Genomic DNA, 12,094 nt, shown 5'->3' with positions numbered 1-12,094 from the left:
CTTTCTTTCCCCCTTCCCTTTTTTCATGTACTTTTTTTTTTTTTTTTTAATTCAGACAGAGTCTCACTTTATCATCCAGGCTTTCAGGCTGAAGTACAGTGGTACCGTCTCAGCTCACTTTAACCTTGACTTCCTGGGTTCAGATGATCCTCCCACCTCTGCCTCCTAAATAGCTGGGACTACAGGCCTGTGCCACCAGGCCCGGCTAATTTTTTGTATTTTTTTTTCTTTTCTTAATAGAGACAGGGTTTCTCCATATTGCCAAAGCTGGTGTCAAGCTCCTGGGCTCAGGTGATCCTCCTGCCTCAGCCTCCCAAAGTGCTGGGATTATAGGTTTGAGCTACTGAGCCCAGCCTAGGCAGTTCTAATTATTATGAAGTACTTTCTCATTTAGAACGAAGCAACCTCCCAGAATGGCCATTCCCCAGTATTTGTTTTGACTTTTATTTCATATGCAAACTCTTTGAGTACGGGGATGATGTTATTTCTTTTCCAGTAAAACATCTCACTTTCTAAACTGTATTTTCCAGATGCCTCCTTAAGATGTGGGTCGACATTCTTTGGACAAACCATACATTATTAATACATATTTAAAACACTGCGACCTTAACATAACACCACAGACTAATTGTGTCTTGACCCTGGTAAAAGGAGGTGGGACAGATACCTGTCTTAGTTTGAAACTATGCATCTGTCAATACAGTTTCAATGGAGAATTAGTTTTTTAAACTACATTGCATTTTTGGTTATTGAGCTTTGAATAAGCTATCATTATTTTTTCATGAAGTCAAGTCAGACCTGTAGGTTTTATGTCTCTCCCCTTCCCTTTTCCCCATTTTCCCTTTCTCTCTTTGTCTCCCTGTCTTCTTTCTCATCATTCAGTGACCAATATTTTTGAGCGCTTGTGTTCCAGGCATTGTTGTAAGGTGCTGCGGATACAATGGGGAGGAAAATAGACAGCATTCAGGTTCTTTTTTTTCGACTGGTAATAGAATTTATTCAAATGTGCCTTAATGTAGGCGCTGGGGCTTGCCCATGGTGCTCTTGATATATAAGGCCCGGACATTCTGCCAGTTTTTCTTGAGCAATGACACCAAGAAATTGACAGCCAGGTGAATGTTCTACACAAGCTCATCGTCTGTCACCTTCACGTGACCAACAGCCACAGCCAGACATAACACCTTCTTCATTTGGAACTTGATCGTGGACTTCACCTCATCCACTTTGGCCACCATGTTTTCATTGTGTGTGAGCAGGGAGGGGAACTTTCCCGCCTTATTTATGCCTGGGCCGAGGATTCGTGGAATCTGCTTGATCAGAGACTCTGAGGCCAAAAATGCATCATACTTCTTGGCCAGCTTCTTGACCAGTTTTTTATTCTTGTTGAGTTTTTTCAGCGCCTCGATGTCCATGTGGGGGATATCCACGGCCTTGGCCTCGTCACAGTGCTGCTGGTCCCCCAGGACACACACGGAGAACTTGGGGCGAGGAGTGGACTTAAGCCTGACGAGTGCCCGAGAAACGCTTGTCCTTCTGGGGGTCATAGTTCTTCAAACTAATCTGCAACTCCACCGTCTCCAGGAACTTGCGGCACTTGCGCTGGTTCCCGTGCAGGACTTCCCGCACCGCCTCGTACAGGGTGTCACTAGAGACTTTGCTGCTCATGGCTTCTCCTACCACGCTAACCGGAAAAGAGCAGCATTCAGGTTCTTATAGCATAGAGGGGAGTGGTGGAAACAGCTCAGAAAATTTTTATGGCATGTATATGTGTTTGTGTGTGTGTGCACACCTGTCAGGCCGTGATACATACATGGAAGAATAAAGCAGAATAAGGGGCTGGAGAGTGATGGCAGGTTTGGAGGAGGCTTATTGGCTTGTTGCACATCTGCAGTGGTCAGGAGAGGTTAATTTCTTCAGGGAAATTTGAGCAGGAATCGGAAGGGAATGAGAGAATCAGCAGAAGGAGGAGATGGCAACTGCAGAGGCCCTGAGGTAGGTAGGCTGTTTGACTGGAGCAGAGGGAGTCATGGGGAGACTAATAAGAAATGAGGTTGGAATGGAATTGAGAGTATACACAGTAAGAGTGGAAACAGGTAGACCCAGGGGCAGTCTAGGATTGTGATGGGGAGGGTGATGTCCAGGGTTAGGGTTGGAATGGTGAACTATGATCAGAGGTTGGGTGTTCAAGAAGAAAGAGCAGACAGGCTTTGTTTATGGGTTTGTAAACCAAAATGTATCTGAGACCTGTCTCAGTCAACTTAGAAGTTTATTTTGACAAGGTTAAGGACATGCCCATGACACAAACTCAGGAGGTTCTAATATGTGTCCAAAGTAGTTGGGGTACAGCTTGCTTTTATGCATTTTAGGAAGACATAAGGCTTCGGTCAGTACATGTACCTTGGTTTTGTCTGAAAAGGTGGGACAGCTGGAAGCATGGGGGGCAGGTAGCATCCAGGTCATAGGTGGATTCAAAGATTTTCTGATGGGCAATTGGTTGAAAGAGTTACTATCAAAGACCTGGAATTAGTAGAAAGTAACATCTGGCTTAAGGTAAGGTTTTATCATGTAAATGAATCCTTCAAGTAGCAGATTACAGAGCTCTTAGACTTAAAAAGGTGCCAGACTCTTAGACTCTCCTGGATCAGAGAAAAGGGAAGGGGCTTCTCTACAGAATGTAGATTTTCCCCACAAGAGACAGCTTTTCCCCACAGAGACACCATTGCAAAATATGTCAAAGAAATATATTCGCGGTAAAATACGTCAGTTTCTTTTGGGGCCTGCTCTCTGTCTTGTGACAGCACTACAGGAGATCAGGCTGGAGTTTTGGGTCTTATAGCTACAAAAAGTCTGTCTCATCAGTCTTAAAATCTGTTTAGTGTTAATGCTGTTCGGCTGTGCATGAATTTGAAAGGGAGGAGGTTATAATGAGGCACGTCCAACCTCCTGCCCCCCCATCATTGCCTACACAGGATTTTCAGGTCTGCTTTGCAACGCCCTTGGCTGAGAGGAGGGTCTTTCAGTCAGTTGAGGAACTTACAGTTTTATTTTTGGTTTATCGTGTATATGGTGAGTTAGACGAGAGGAATCGGTAATGATTTCCAACCTTTTGGTCTGAGCACTTGGCAGAATAAAATTTCTCTTTGCTGTTATGGAGAAGACTACAGGAGGAATGGGGAAAGTAGACAGTTTAAGGAATCAGATACGGAATTGGAGATTTTCAGAAAAAAAAGGGCATATATGGTCCAATTAAAAGGAAAGTTTATATGTAGAGATACACATTTGGGAGTTTCTGGTGTATAAATGATGTTTAAGGCCGTGGGAGAAGGTGACATTTCTTAGAGAGTTGTCTGTGGAGAAGAGCCAAGACCCGAACACTAAACTGTGGACACTCCCACTGTGGAGTGGCGGAGAAGATGGCGAAACGTCAGCAGAGGAGAGGAAGGAGGAGAAATCAGTGACACCAGAGGAGATCAAAAAGTTTCTTTGTCAACAGATTTTGTTACAGAATTTTAACCGTAGGACTATACATTTATTTTACCTTCATTCCATCTTCTAATTTGATCCATCTCAGCCTATTGAGAGTCTCAGTTTTATTTCTGTTATCTAACATAGTATTTAGTTCTCTCTGTTTTGAAGCCTCAAATTTGAGTGTTTTTTCCAAGTTGTTTTTCTGTGCCCTCTTTATAATAATTGTCATCCAGGAAATGCTGAGTGTGGAAATGTCACCTCTGAGAATAATGTGAGATTGTGTCAGATGCTTGGTTGAAACCAGTGTATCTTAACCTACTATATTTTTCTAATCAGACATTGCCATTTAATGAACAAATATTAGCTGAGTCCCAATTCATCTAGGCTCTTAAGATACATAAAGGACAAACTAGACAGAAATGCCTGTGCTTGTGGCATTTACATAGTGTGGGGTAGAGTCAATAAACAACAAATAACACATGCACTGTGCTCAGTGGAAATGAGTGCTATGGAGAGAGAAGAGTGAGAGGCAGGTTAGATGGTGTGGGGCCAGGCACAGCCCACTGGGGACACATCTGAGGAAAGACCTAAGGAAAGTGAAGGAGTGACCCATGCTGAGAACTGGGTAGGGGCTTTCCAGGAAGATGGTACAGGAAATGCAAAGACCCCAAGACAGGAGTATGCTTGGCACATCACTCGAGGCATAGCAAGGTGGCCATCTTGGCTAGCTCTGAGTAAGTGAAGGAAGGAGCCTTGGTCAGAGACAGTGCTGCTGGGGCAGATTTGAGGGTTACTGTATCAGTCATATGTCTGCTGGTCATTTGTTCCCATCTAGTCCACAGTATTAATCCTTTGTTGTGTTATTACTGTTACTCTTTTTAAGTGGTTTCAGCTTATAAGTCAAAAAGATTTCTGACAAGTACAGGGAGATAAAAGTGTCAGAATAATAAGAGTATTTGGATGCTGAGTTGCTAGAAAATGCAAAATTTCAGCCACATCTAGAAATCTTTGGTGTAGAATTTGCCCCCCCAATACTATAATATTTTTCATTACAGTCTTGTATTTAATGTTTTCAAGGAGAAATCTGAGACCATTCTGATTCTTCTTAGTAAACATTGCTTTTTTCGTTTCTGAATATACTTGTAAGTGTTTCATTTGCTCTTTGAATTTGTTATCTTCACTAGGTCATGTAGATGCTTTAATTATGAGTAATTTAACCTGGTATGTGGTGAGCTTTCTCAATCATTTTAAAAGTCATTTTTAGTCCAGGGTATTATGCTACTTGTTTCTTGGTGCATCACTTCTTTCCCATTTATTTTTCTCTCTTCAAGATCACCAGAAATATCCAATGTCTTTCTCCTTTCCTGATTCTTTTACTACACATTCTAGAACCTCTCAGATTTATTCTCCATGTCATTGACTCGAACTTCTTTTCTCTACTGTTTCTCATTCTGCTTAAATTCATAATGACTCTTTTAAAATTAAAGGTTACTTCGATATTTTGGGTGTTTCTTCTTCATTTCAATCTGTCTTATTATCCTATTGATAATCTCTTATGGTTAATTCTTTAATTTTCTTGAGAGTGCAAAATAGATGCTTTCCTAGTATTCATTTTGCATATTTTCCCTCTCCAACGACATCCCAAATTTGTTGCTATCCTCTGTATTCTAGTATAATACTAACACTTCGGATATTTTTGGTAGTTTTTTTTCTTATTTTCGTCGTATGTGTTGAGAAGTCATTTACTGATTTTTTAAAAAAATAAATGTATTTATCCTTGAATGATGTTAGCCCTGTTCTTCATTAATAGATTACTATTATCTCTGTTTACCATTCATGTACATGTCCTTAGAATCCTCCTGTTTAGTGTGTTAAAGGGCTAGATAATGAGTTTCAGTGGCACCAGTTCAGTCTGGGGTGACTGAAGGGAACCCCGAGGAAACTGGAGTTGTGGACATTCTCTCAGGGGGGAGTTGACCACAGTGATTTTTCTCTAGTTTGATTGAAACAAATTGCTCTACTGGAATCCAGATTTCACTATCTTGTCTTCATTTTAAATTGGCCTGGTAAACGGTATGACTGTATCCATTCTGTTTAGTGTTTCTGTAGGCCAGGTTTTAAAAGAAATGCTCAATTCAGTTAGTGAATCATTAAGTTTCTCTGGATTTCTATTCAGTGTATTTCTAAATACAGGGCCCTGTGGCAGACATAAGCATGAACTCACATCCAACTTTCAGCATATTAAATGGGATCTTATGTTGTTACTTTCTTCAGAATATTTTATATACTTATTTATTTTATTAGTATACTTTAAGTTCTGAGATACATGTGCAGAATGTGCAGGTTTGTAAACACATACCATGGTGGTTTGTTGCACCCATCATGGGTGCAAACCCATCATCTACATTAGGTATTTCTCCTAATGCTATACCTTCCCTAGCCACCCACCTCCCAACAGGCATCGGTGTGTGATGTTCCCCTCCCTGTGTCCACATGTTCTCATTGTGCAACTCCGACTTATGAATGAGAACATGTGGTGTTTGGTTTTCTGTTCCTGTATCAGTTTGCTGAGAATGATGGTTTCCAGCTTCATCCATGTCCCTACAAAGGACATGAACTCATCCTTTTTTATGGCTGCATAGTATTTCATGGTGTATATGTGCCACATTTTCTTTACCCAGTCTATCATTGATGGACATTTGGGTTGGTTCCAAGTCTTTGCTATTGTGAACAGTGCTGCAATAAACCTGCATGTGCATGTCTTCATGGTAGAATGATTTACAGTCCTTTGGGTACATACCCAGTAATGGGATTGCTGGGTCAAATGGTATTTCTGGCTCTAGATCCTTGAGGAATCGCCACACTGTCTTCCACAATGGTTGAATTAATTTACACTCCCATAAACAGTGTAAAAGTGTTCCTATTTCTCCACATTCTTTCCAGCATCTGTTGTTTTCTGATTTTGTAATAATCACCATTCTAACTGGTGTGGGATGGTATCTCATTGTGGTTTTGATTTGTATTTCTCTAATGACCAGTGATGATGAGCTTTTTTTCATATGTTTGTTGCCTGCATAAATGTCATCTTTTGAGACGTGTCTCTTCATATCCTTTGCCCACTTTTTGATGGGGTTGTTTTTTTCTTGTAAATTTGTTTCGTTGTAGACTCTGGATATTAGCCCTTTGTCAGATAGATAGATTGCAAAAATGTTCTCCCATTCTGTAGTTTGCCTGTTCACTATGATGATAGTTTCTTTTGCTGTGCAGCTCTTTAGTTTAATTAGGTCCCATTTGTCAATTTTGGCTTTGTTGCCATTGCTTTTGGTGATTTAGTCATAAAGTCTTTGCCCATGTCTATGTCCTGAATGGTATTGCTTATATTTTCTTGTAGGATTTTTATGGTTTTAGGGCTTATGTTTAAGTCTTTAATCCATCTCGAGTCAATTTTTGTATAAGGTGTAAGAAAGGGGTCTAGTTTCAGTTTTCTGCATATGGCTCGTCAGTTTTCCCAACACCATTTATTAAATAGGGAATCCTTTCCCTATTGCTTGTTTTATGTTGAAAATCAGATGGTGCAGGTGTGCAGTCTTATTTCTGAGGCTCTGTTCTGTTCCATTGGTCTATATATTTGTTTTGGTACCAGTATCATGCTGTTTTGGTTACTGTAGCCTTGTGGTATAAAGTCAGGTAGCGTAATGCTTCAGCTTTGTTCTTTTTGCCTAGGATTGTCTCGGCTATATGGGATCTTTTTTAGTTCCATATGAAATTTAAAGTAGTTTTTTTTTTTTTAATTTTGTGAAGAAAATCAATGGTAGCTTGATGGGGATAGCATTGAATCTATAAATTAATTCAGGCAGTATGGCCTTTTTATGAGATTGACTCTTCCTATTCATGAGCATGAAATGTTTTTCCATTTGTTTCTGTCCTCTTTTGTTTCCTTGAGCCATGGTTGGTAGTTCTCCTTGAATCAGTCAAGAGAAAGAAATAAAGTGTATTCAAACAGAAAGAGAGGAAATCAGATTGTCTCTGTTTGCAGACAACGTGATTGTGTATTTAGAAAATGCCATTATCTCAGCCCAAAACTTCCTTAATAAGCAACTTAAGCAAATCCTCTAACAAAATCAGTGTACAAAAATCACAAGCATTTGTATAACTAATAACAGACAAACAGCAAAATCATGAGTGAACTCCCATTCACAATTGCTACAAAGAGAATAAAATACCTGGGAATACAACTTTCAAGGGATGTGAAGGACCCAGAATATTTTTTATGGACTTGATGCAACAGTATCCTTTTCTTGGGAAGGGGAAATTTTCATTACATTCTTAGGGAATGTTTTGAACATTTGGCTTCATTGGTATTATGTCCAGCCAAATTGTCTTGAATTTTATGGCATGTAGCAGGCATGGTCGCCTAGTTTCATCACTAACTCAGCTTTCTTCTTGTTTTTACTTTTGTTTCATAGGTGAAGGGGGAGATTTTCATAGGGTATCAATATTAAAATCTTTATTTTTCTTGGTGTAGCCTGTCTTTTCTTCATATATATAAAATTTCTGTTACTGCATTTAAGAAACTTCTGAATTATCTGTTAATACTTATGACCATATATTCTACAGATTAATTTTATATTATGTTATAATCAGTTTTGTTATAGGAAAGAGTATTCTCAGGAGGGCAGGAAAGGTTAGGTTAGGGCAAAAATGTGAAAAAGTCCTTTCTTTCACTGGACTTTGAGAATAAAAGGAGATGCCAATGCTAGTGAGTTCCAGGGCACAGTGAGAGGAATTGGTCAGCAGCGGGAGTGGGAAGATGGGCCGGCTTGGCAGATGTATGGAGTATCAGGGGCTGAGGTCCAGTGATGCAGGTGCATTTGTAGGGCTTAATTTTCATATTGTTTCAAGGAAGCTCGAAAAAGTAGTAGCCTGAAAACACTTAGAACCTCACTCGCTCTGTTTTTCTGTCTCTTTTTTCTCTTTTTCTCCATCTCAATGTCTGGCATTTATTTAAACTTTTTCCGTGTAGAGTCTAGTTTTACTTGGTTAAAGTCATGCTTCTCTGTATAGTAATGTCATTAAAAAGTTAGGTTGTTAAATATATGTCTGAATACTTATAAATACTAACAGTGGAATTAGAACCTCATTTAGCCTAACAAGAAGTTGAGTAAAATGGATTATTTTTCTTATTTCTGACTTTTATTTTGGGATCAAAGGTATATGTGCAGGTTTGCTACATGGGTGAATTGCATATCACAATTTACCCATGCAAATTGTGGGGGTCAGTGTACAGATTATTTCATCACCCGGGTAATAAGCATTAATAATCAATGGTCGTTTTTCAAATTTTTCTTCAAAATGTTTTTACTACAAATTTGGACTGAAAGAGAAATGCTAAGTTTACACAGAAGGAAAAAAGTTTATACTGAGGCAAACATCTTTAAGGAATATTCTCCCTGCTATTCAGATATCTTATTAATTTGTATTATGTATATTACTTCTTCTTTGAAATTTAACTCTGTGTGTGTGTGTGTGTGTGTGTGTGTGTGTGTGTGTGTGTGTGTTTTGCTTAAAATATTTTGTAGTGTTGGGCCACGTGGGACTGGATGGTAGAAGTTCCTTAATTGGCATCTGTTCTTACAGTGCAGCTTAAGAATCTTGTGGGTGCAGAATACCTAGGAGGGGAGGATGCTTTGTTGCCTCAGCTCTTTCAAATGTATCACCTCTCAGAAAGTGAGAGAGCTCCATACAGACATTCCCCCAAACAGAGGATTAACAAAATCAGCTGTATCACATGACTTCAAATGAAACTTTGGCAACATCTGACTAGTTGTGATCATAATTATGCTCTACAACTAATCAGTCACTGAATATAGAATTTAGAATTTTCAGGGTTTCTGTATTAATCTGCTTTTTACCTTAATTGAGTGAATGACTTGAGAATGAAGAGTACCTGAGGCTTGTGGAAATCGTTAAACCACTGACCAGATCATTATTATGCAAACATATATTATTCCATGAATAGAGTTTTCTTAAAGTAGATTGCAATAATGGTAGATAAGACACTCCTAGTACATGGTTGTGAAAGTCATTATTTCTTTAGTGATTATTTATGTTACTTTATTTTTTTCTATTAAAGATGAGCTTTCTTAGCTGATTAGCTATCGTGCTTTCCTTAGCTTGAAAATACAGGCTTGATGAGATTACATGGCAGGTGTTTTAAATTTTTTCCTCTCCACTTTTCCTCTTCTAACCTTGTCTCCATCATTCTTAATTATAGCAGCCCATCTATTTTTGAGAAGACTGAGGTTATGTGATATGAGCTCCTGTTGTTTTGTTATTTTGTATATCAAAATGTCTCTCTGTTGACTGTCTTCTTATTTCTGTGTTTGGGGTTGGGTGTCACACTGTAATTTATGTTTTGGAGACTACTTCAAATACCTGTGCTTGGATCTGCTCTTCTCGACTTTGTCTGGAGCTACTTTTACTCAGTTAAAATCATTTCTACTTGCATTTTCAAGAGATCAGAACTATGTCTCTAAGATATATTGAAACTACTATAATCAAGTCAATTATATCAATTTGGAATGTTTATTTCCAGTGCCTTCTTCACATGCATGTATTTACTTGGTAGTAATTACAATGCACATGTTATTTTGATTTCTGTTTTTTATTATGCTGTAAGCGTTTCATGATTTCATGCAGTCTAAAATTATCTTTAGTGACTAAAAATGCCCCATTGAGTTTCTGTGTGATAATTTTTTTACTTTTTTATTTTATTGGTAGATCTTTAGATTGTTTTTAATTTTCATAGACTACTTAAATTTATGTATGTAGCAGTTTTATTCTTGTGAAGTATTTCCTAAGGAACAACGCCTAGGATCCAAGGTTACTAGGTCAAAGGACATGACTGATTTATGATATTTAACACAGCTGCTAAGTTGGTTTAACTAAATTACTGCTACAGTTGAATGTTTCATTGTAGTCCCATTTAAATAACAATTATATATCTTTTCATGTGTAAGTGGTATGAGACTGTTTTAATGTTTTTATTTAAAGCAAATACACATACTTCTATATGTTAATATTTGTATTTCCTTTTGTGAGAATGCATCTCTATTTCTTCTATGTGTTACACATTCAAAAGAACTTCTCTGGTGTTAATGTAAATGACACTGAGATTTGAATTCCTACTTTGCCATTCTAATCTGAAAGACCTTTTGATAAATGGCTTTTTAAAGCCAAATATAAAATGGGAATAAAGTCTACCAAACCCGACATAGCCAGAATAGGATTAAAATATATGTCCTTATAATTATTTATTAGAAAACCCAAAATATACTTAAAAAGCAGAGGGGATGAATTAAAATAAGATATGAGAATAAATTAATGGAGCAGAATTTAAAATATAGACTTGATTAATAATGCAAAAGATAATTCTTTAAAAAGATCAATTCCATAAATAGATTGCCAAAGACAATCTATGTAAGAAATAGGAAATATAGGCATTAGGAATGAGAAAGGGAATATAACTATGAACACCAGGGAGATTATTAATAATTAAATAGAGAATAGTGAATACTATATATTAATATAATTGCAAATTTGTATGAAATGGCCAATTTTGAGGAAATAACAAATTATCAAAATCGACTGAAGAGTTAAGAAACTTGAATATACTACTATAGTGAAAAAACTGAAAAATTAATAGAAGGCCACCTGAAATGACATGAGGCCCAAAAGCTTTTGGCGAATAATTTCACAAAACATTAAAGAGGAGAAAATTTCTGCATTATATGAAGTGAGTATTTTAAAAGCTAGGGAAACAACTAATCTCAAAAGAGGATACTATTTTTGACACAAAAAGTAGAGCATTAAACAAAAGAGAAAAAAGCATTAAGAGACTATTAACCAGTTTTATTAATGCAAACGTAAGTTCAGAAATTCTAAGTAAATGAATTCAGTGGCACTTTGAAAGAATAACCTTTCATTGTCAAAGATGATTGGCAAGTAGACAGCTAGCATAGTAAGTCTAGTAAGAGATTAGACCAGGCTGGTGGTAATGGTGGTAGGGGAAATGCTTGGGTTTAATAGATAGAATGCTGTATTTATTTTGAAGGGAGGGCTAACAAGAACTATTGATTAATCCAGATGTGTGATATTAAAAAAGAGGGAAGAAAGGAGGCATCAGGGTTTTGCCTGAGCCCGTGGAAGGGGAGCTTGCCATTACCTTGGTGGGAGGGCCTGCGGGACAGACAGGTCAGGGTGTGTGTTCAGGGGATGCTTCCTTTCAGACAATCAGTTTTGAATGTCCTAAGTTGGAGCTGTCTAATAGATTTCTAAATGGGAGATATTAAGTAATAAGTTATATATATGAGACTGGGGTTTAGGTAAATGTTCTGGGTTAGAGATACAAATTTGAGATCATTAGTAATATGGATTATTTAAGAACCATCCACGTATAGATGGTATCTAAAGTCATGAGGCCAGATGAGATCACTTGACAAGTGGCTGTTGCTCAACCCTGGAACTTGACATTTAGAAGGCTGAGACTTCAGAGGGAGGAAGAACTAGGAAGGAAGACTGAAAGCAGCTGTCCAAGAGGTGGAGAGAGAACCAGGGGCATATGTTT

At 37.9% G+C, this 12,094-nt stretch overlaps 1 pseudogene across 1 annotated transcript; it reads right to left on the bottom strand.

Annotated features, from left to right (window-relative positions):
• Positions 1-980: 980 nt before the first annotated feature.
• Positions 981-1,697, bottom strand: LOC116545718 (annotated as a pseudogene). Its single transcript, XR_004266416.1, has one exon. The product of XR_004266416.1 is annotated as a 60S ribosomal protein L10a pseudogene (transcript).
• Between the last annotated feature and the right edge of the window lie 10,397 nt (positions 1,698-12,094).

Source organism: Sapajus apella, unplaced genomic scaffold, assembly GCF_009761245.1.
Source record: "Sapajus apella isolate SASKATOON/1434 unplaced genomic scaffold, GSC_monkey_1.0 scaffold345, whole genome shotgun sequence".
Classification (NCBI taxonomy): Eukaryota; Metazoa; Chordata; class Mammalia; order Primates; family Cebidae; genus Sapajus; species Sapajus apella.
The sequence above is the reverse complement of the archived record's forward strand: the minus strand, read 5'-3'. Positions and strand labels throughout refer to the sequence as shown.